The following is a 6694-nucleotide window of genomic DNA, read 5'->3' as shown; positions in this document are numbered from 1 at the left end:
AGTAAGTGTTTGGGGTTATTTTAAAGCATATAGCTTTGTGGCAAATGCAGAATAATGAAAAAACAGGTTTGGAGTCATGGAGAACTGGACAGCTGTATAACTTCTAGTCAATTACCTAACTTCTCTGAATCTGTCATGAGTATAAATAAAGGTATTATATATATATATATGTATGTATGTATGTACGTATGTATGTATATATACCACTAAGGAAGTTCCCTACTGGCTCAGTGGTAAGTAACATGCCTGCAAATGCAGGAAACTCAATTTCCATCCCTGGGTCAGCAACATCCCCCAGAGAAGGAAATGATAATCCACTCCAGTATTCTTGCCTGGGAAATCCCATGGACAGAGGAGCCTGGCAGGCTACATTACATGGGAGTCTCAAAGAGTTGGACAACTCCCAGTAACTAAACAACAACAACAACATACAGATCATTACCATTATCCTTGGTCTCAGGTATGTGTGGGAATGAATGAGGTCAAATTAAGAGCATATTTCACAAGCTATTGCCTTCACCTACTTGTTTCTTATAGATCTACGCTTTATGAAGGCAGAGACACTATCTACTCCCCCATTTTGCCCACATACTATTAGGCAAGGCTATAGGACTTCTCATCACTGGCCTGTAAACAGAAGTGACATGTTGTTATGACCACTGAGCTTCTCCTAATGAATACACCCATCTTTTTTTTGCCTACAAGCTTTCTGGAAGTAAAAGTGAATTTCTAGAAGCACTATCAAATATATCCACTTATCAAGAGGCATCCAGCAGATCCCACTGCCACTTCTTAAGCATCTGCTACCTCCCACCAAAGGTGTCTATAGTTACCTGCAACACACTTCTGCTATATATTGTCACCCTGTTTATTTAACTTATATGCAGAGTACATCATGAGAAATGCTGGGCTAGATGAAGCACAAGCTGGAATCAAGATTGCCAGGAGAAATATCAATAACCTCAGATATGCAGATGACGCCACCCTTATGGCAGAAAATGAAGAAGAACTAAAGAGCCTCTTGATGAAAGTGAAAGAGGAGAGTGAAAAAGTTAGCTTAAAGCTCAACATTCAGAAAACTAAGATCGTGGCATCCGGTCCAATCACTTCATGGGAAATAGATGGGGAAATAGTGGAAACAGTGACAGACTTTATTTTGGGGGTCTCCAAAATCACTGCACATGGAAACTGCAGCCATGAAATTAAAAGATGCTTACTCTTGGAAGAAAAGTTAGGACCAACCTAGACAGCATATTAAAAAGCAGAGACATTAATTTGCCAGCAAAGGTCCACATGGTCAAAGCTATGGTTTTTCCAGTAGTCTTGTATGGATGTGAGAGTTGGACTATAAAGAAAGCTGAGTGCCAAAGAATCGATGCTTTTGAACCATGGTGTTGGAGGAGACTCTTGAGAGTCCCTCAGACTGCAAGGAGATCCAACCAGTCCATCCTAAAGGAAATCAATCCTGAATATTCATTGGAAGGACTGATGCTGAAGCTGAAACTCCAATACTTTGGCCACCTGATGCGAAGAACTAACTCAATTGAAAAGACCCTGATGCTGGGAAAGATTGAAGGCAGGAAGAGAAGGGGACCAAAGGATGAGATGGTTGGATGGCATCACCGACTCAATGGACCTGAGTTTGGGTAAACTCCGGGAGTTGGTGATGGACAGGGAGGGCTGGCATGCTGCAGTCCATGGGGTTGCAGAGTCGGACACAACTGAGCAACTGAACTGAACTGAACTGACATACTTCTCGGGCTTCCCTGGTGGCTCAGATGGTAAAGAATCTGTCTGCATCACGGGAGACCCCAGTTCAATCCCTGGGTGGAGAAGATCCCCTGGAGAAGCAAATGACTATCCACTCCAGTATTCTTGCCTGGAGAATTCCGTGGACAGAGTAGCCCATGAGGTTGCAAAGAGTCTACACTACTGAGTGACTAACACTTTCACTCACTTCACGTATTTCTCACTCAATGTACTAAAACTATTTGTCAGATGGTGTTAAATAGGAGATATATCTCTCTCCCTCATTTATGTTACACTGCATTAGAAGAGTAGCAATACTTTCTGGTTTTAGTGGAAATGCTCTTTTAGGGCATACTCTGTCTTACTCTCACCTGACTCTCTATCTCCCTGACTCAGACAGGGTCCAAATCACTAAGATGGCAGAGTACGAGGTGCACTCATCTTCTCCGGCTAGAATACCAAAATCACAACTAGCTGCTGAACAACCATCAGGGAATGTTGGAACCCACCAGAAAAAGACACCTGCACATCCAAGGACAAAGGAGAAGCTGCAACAAGAGTCCATGAGCAAGGCATAAATCTAAGTCTCCCAAGGAGTGAGCAAACTCTTCTCTCCTCTTTTCTGACAACAAAGGCTTTGATATTGGGTTAGGCACATGACCTAGTTCCTTCTTTAGTTAGTTGTTTCCTGGGGGGATACTGAGAACCTTCATGAAAATAGATTTGCCCAAATTTATCACCACAGCTGAACTGCTTAAGTGGAGGTACTTAGCGTCAAACGTGACTATCCATTCATGCACATAGAGCATCATGTATGTAAAGTATTTAATGGAGTATTGGGAAACAGAAATTTAATAAAGGGTGGTATCGCTCGTGTCAGAGGGAGTTAAAAGCAGTTATTTTTGCTTAGTCACTCAGTCGTGTCTGACTCTTTGCGACGCCATGGACTGTAGCCTGCCAAGCTTCTCTGACCATGGGGATTTTCCGGGCAAGAATACTGGAGTGGATCACCATTTCCTTCTCCAAGAGGATCTTCCTGACCCAGGGATTGAATCTTCATCTCCTGCAAGTCTCTGTATTGCAGGAGGATTCTTTACTGCTGAGCCATCACCTGCATGGTAAATTTCATTTTCTTGTTTCTAAGTTTTAGAGGCTTTTTTTTCCTCCTCTTTATCTTTATTGTATTCTTTTGTTTCATTGCTGTCAGAGAGTTTGAATAGCTTTTATTCTTATGCAGAGAACTGCAGCCTTTCCTGACTACTGGGTTGGATTTATTTTTACATCTGATAGCATATACGTCAAAGAAGATGATCTCAGAATGTCTCACATCCGGTTCAATTCACCTACTAAGATTTTAAACTTTCTTCTTTTAAAATATTGCTAAGCACAATTGTTAGGGGATTTACTTTCAGTTTTCATCAGATCCAACTCTTCAGACTTTTTGAATTTCAGGAATCAAGGGAACTTCTCAAAACAATTAGATTTTTAAGGCTACAAAAATTTGCAAGGGTTTTGATCTTTCTTTCAAGATGCTTGTCAAGGGGTGTGGTGTGTAGAACTGATTTATTGCTACTAGAAATGAATTGTTTAATTTCCTTTAAATATTATGAAAGGGAACTTTTTCTGATGCTTTTAAGTGATAAAAATCTAAAAACAATATGTCCAGTATAATAAGGATTTGAAGTTACTTTTCCCCCTGTTGAGAGAGTAAACAACTCCATTAACAAGGTGCTGATAAATTAAACTATTAACACCAGTGAAATCTGAAACCCAGTAAGAAAAATGAAATGTTATTTTCCTGGTATTTTTCTGGGTTTCTTTGGTGATTTGAAATTTTATTGGAAAACGAAAGCCTTAATAATAGCATTTTAGAAACAGAAGAAAATATCTTTAACCAAAACATCTATTATATATAAAAGAAGAAGTGGAAGCCCAGAGAATTTACATTACCCAAAGATACAAAGCTGGTTAATGAAAGACTTGATTTCATAGTTTCTTTTTAATGGTATAAAAAAGGCTGTTTACAATAGGCATTGGTTTGTGTTGTAAATATTTATGTCCAGGCAAAATATAAGCAAAAATTTTACAAATATTGCACACGTTACTATCAATCCACACTAAGCCCAGTCTACTTTTTTTGGTCACCATTTGTTACAGCTCCAAAATCCTCTCCTGTTGCCACAGATAAGAAAGGAAAAGAAAAGTGAAAAATACAGTATTAAAACCTGCGTTTATGAGAGAAGTGCTGGGACTCTGTCCAGGAAGTAAAAAAGACATCCTTTTTGTAGAGACTCCATAAGGTCTTGTGCTGTTGATTTGATAGATTTAGTGTTTCACACTATCAAACGAAGAGCATTTGAGTTCATTTCTTCATGTCATCGACAAGTTGCACTTTTTACAGCAGCAGAAACTTTGATCTCCTTACCAAATATGGATATCCAGTTAAAACCTGAAAGGATCCAAGACTAAGGTAAGGAACAAGCTTTACTGATAAAACTGGAATGTTACAATGATTATAACAAGTGTGATGATGTTTATTTGAGTACATTGTTTCCCAGAGATAGAGATCTATGAATCCTTCTCTTGATATGCCCTTCTCCAAATGAACTGAGTAGTTCCTTAGCATCCAATGCATATTTTTTTCTATTATAGAATGCTGTATCAGACGCCTCTTGTGTGCCACTTCAAACACTTCCAGCCTCACCTCTTATTCCAGCCACTGTTGCAGGCTACCTTTCCAATATCTGCCCTAGCCAATTTTGCACAGAAGCAAACTGATAGTTTTCCCTGTGTTGTCTCTTACTTCCTGCTTTGCCTGGAGCTTCTCAGATGAGGAACACCTATGGAAACCTGCTCAATACTTGTATCAGTCAGGGTTCAATCAGGGCAGCAGAGTCCTTAGGAGGTTCTACAGATATTTATAAAAGCAGAGACATCATTTGGTCAACAAAGGTCTGTATAGTTAAAGCTATGGTTTTTCCAGTAGTCATGTAAAGATGTAAGAGCTGGACCATAAAGAAGGCTGAGCACTGAAGAATCGATGCTTTCAAACTGTGGGGCTGGAAAAGACTCTTGAGAGTCCCTTGGACTGCAAGGAGATCAAATCAGTCAATCCTAAAGGAAATCAACCTTGAATATTCATTGGAAGGGCTGATGCTGAAGTCCTACTACTTTGGCCAACTGATACAGAGAGTCAACTCATTGGAAAAGACCTTGATGCTGAGAAAGATTGAGGGCAGGCGAAGGGGGCGACAGAGGATGAGATGGTTGGATGGCATCATCAACTCAATGGATGTGAGTTTGAGCAAGCTTAGGGAGATAGTGAAGGACAGAGAACCCTGGTGTACTGCAGTCCATAGGGTCACAAAGAGTTGGACACTACGAAGTGACTGGACAACAATAGCACAACAATATTTGTTCCAAGGATTTGACCTTATACAATGGTAGATGCTGGTTTTCTGTCATTGTAAGACTGTCGCCTTCAAGTCAGTGGTATTGTTCTACTGTTCTCTTTCTTCCTCACTATTCTGTGAGATCAACAGAGGCAAGATCTTCATCATGTGTTTGATATATTCATTAATGCATCCCCCCACCAAGAAAGGTATCTGGTAAATGAATAGTTGTTACATATATTAAAATGCTTGAATCGATAAACTGGTCTAAAGATCACAATTTAGGGTGGAAATAAACACTACCTTAACAAATGTGTAAACAAGTGGTTTTCCCAACAATAAAAGCTGGAAATGCTCTCCCTTGATGTTTTAAGAAATTATCTGAGAAAAAAAGAGAACCTAGTAAAATTTTCTGGATTTTTGGAAGACATATAGTTCTTCCTAATAAAAGAAATTTAAAACCAACCAAAATAAACAGCATAAAAAATGTAAGGCTGTGTCCACTAGAAAATCAGCCCTGTTTTTCCACATGGACCAATGCTAGATGGTGTAAAAGAGAAAACGAGTCCAAACACAAAGGATCACTGACCATCAGGGAGGGACACAGAATTGGTCCAGACTGCCCAAACAGACGTCATTCTAGTGTATTTTTCTGCCAGAAAGGCAAAATGAAAACTAAACTTGGTTAGGAAGGAAGTAGAAAACCATGGTGTTCTTGATAGGTTGCTTGAATTGTTCTGCTTTCTCTCCAAAACAAAAGCTTAGTCACCGAGTACCAGGTTCAGTTCAGTTCACTTCAGTTCAGTCACTCAGTCGTGTCCGACTCTTTGTGACCCCATGAATCGCAGCACGCCAGGCCTCCCTGTCCATCACCAACTCCCGGAGTTTACTCAAACTCATGCCCATCGAGTCGGTGATGCCATCCAGCCATCTCATCCTCTGTCGTCCCCTTCTCCTCCTGCTCCCAGCCCCTCCCAGCATCAGGGTCTTGTCCAATGAGTTCGCATCTGTTCGCATCAGGTGGCCAAAGTATTGGAGTTTCAGCTTCAGCATCAGTCCTTCCAATGAACACCCAGGACTGATCTCCTTTAGGATGGAGTGGTTGGATCTCCTTGCAGTCCAAGGGACTCTCAAGAGTCTTCTCCAACACCACGGTTCAAAAGCATCAATTTTTTTGGTGCTCAGCTTTCTTCACAGTCCAACTCTCACATCCATACATGACCACTGGAAAAACCATAGCCTTGGCTAGACTGACCTTTGTTGGCAAAGTAATATCTCTGCTTTTTAATATGCTGTCTAGGTTGGCCATAACTTTCCTTCCAAGGAGTAAGCATCTTTTTATTTCATGGCTGCAATCACCATCTGCAGTGATTTTGGAGCCCAGAAAAATAAAGTCTGACATTGTTTCCACTGTCTCCCCATCTATTTCCCATGAAGTAATGGGACCAGATACCATGATCTTAGTTTTCTGAATGTTGAGCTAGCTTTAAGCCAACATTTTCACTCTCCTCTTTCACTTTCATCAAGAGGCTTTTTAGTTCCTCTTCACTTTC

The sequence above is a fragment of the Cervus canadensis genome, chromosome 2 (genome assembly GCF_019320065.1).
Source record: "Cervus canadensis isolate Bull #8, Minnesota chromosome 2, ASM1932006v1, whole genome shotgun sequence".
In the NCBI taxonomy this organism is placed as follows: Eukaryota; Metazoa; Chordata; class Mammalia; order Artiodactyla; family Cervidae; genus Cervus; species Cervus canadensis.
Note: the sequence above shows the minus strand (reverse complement) of the source record.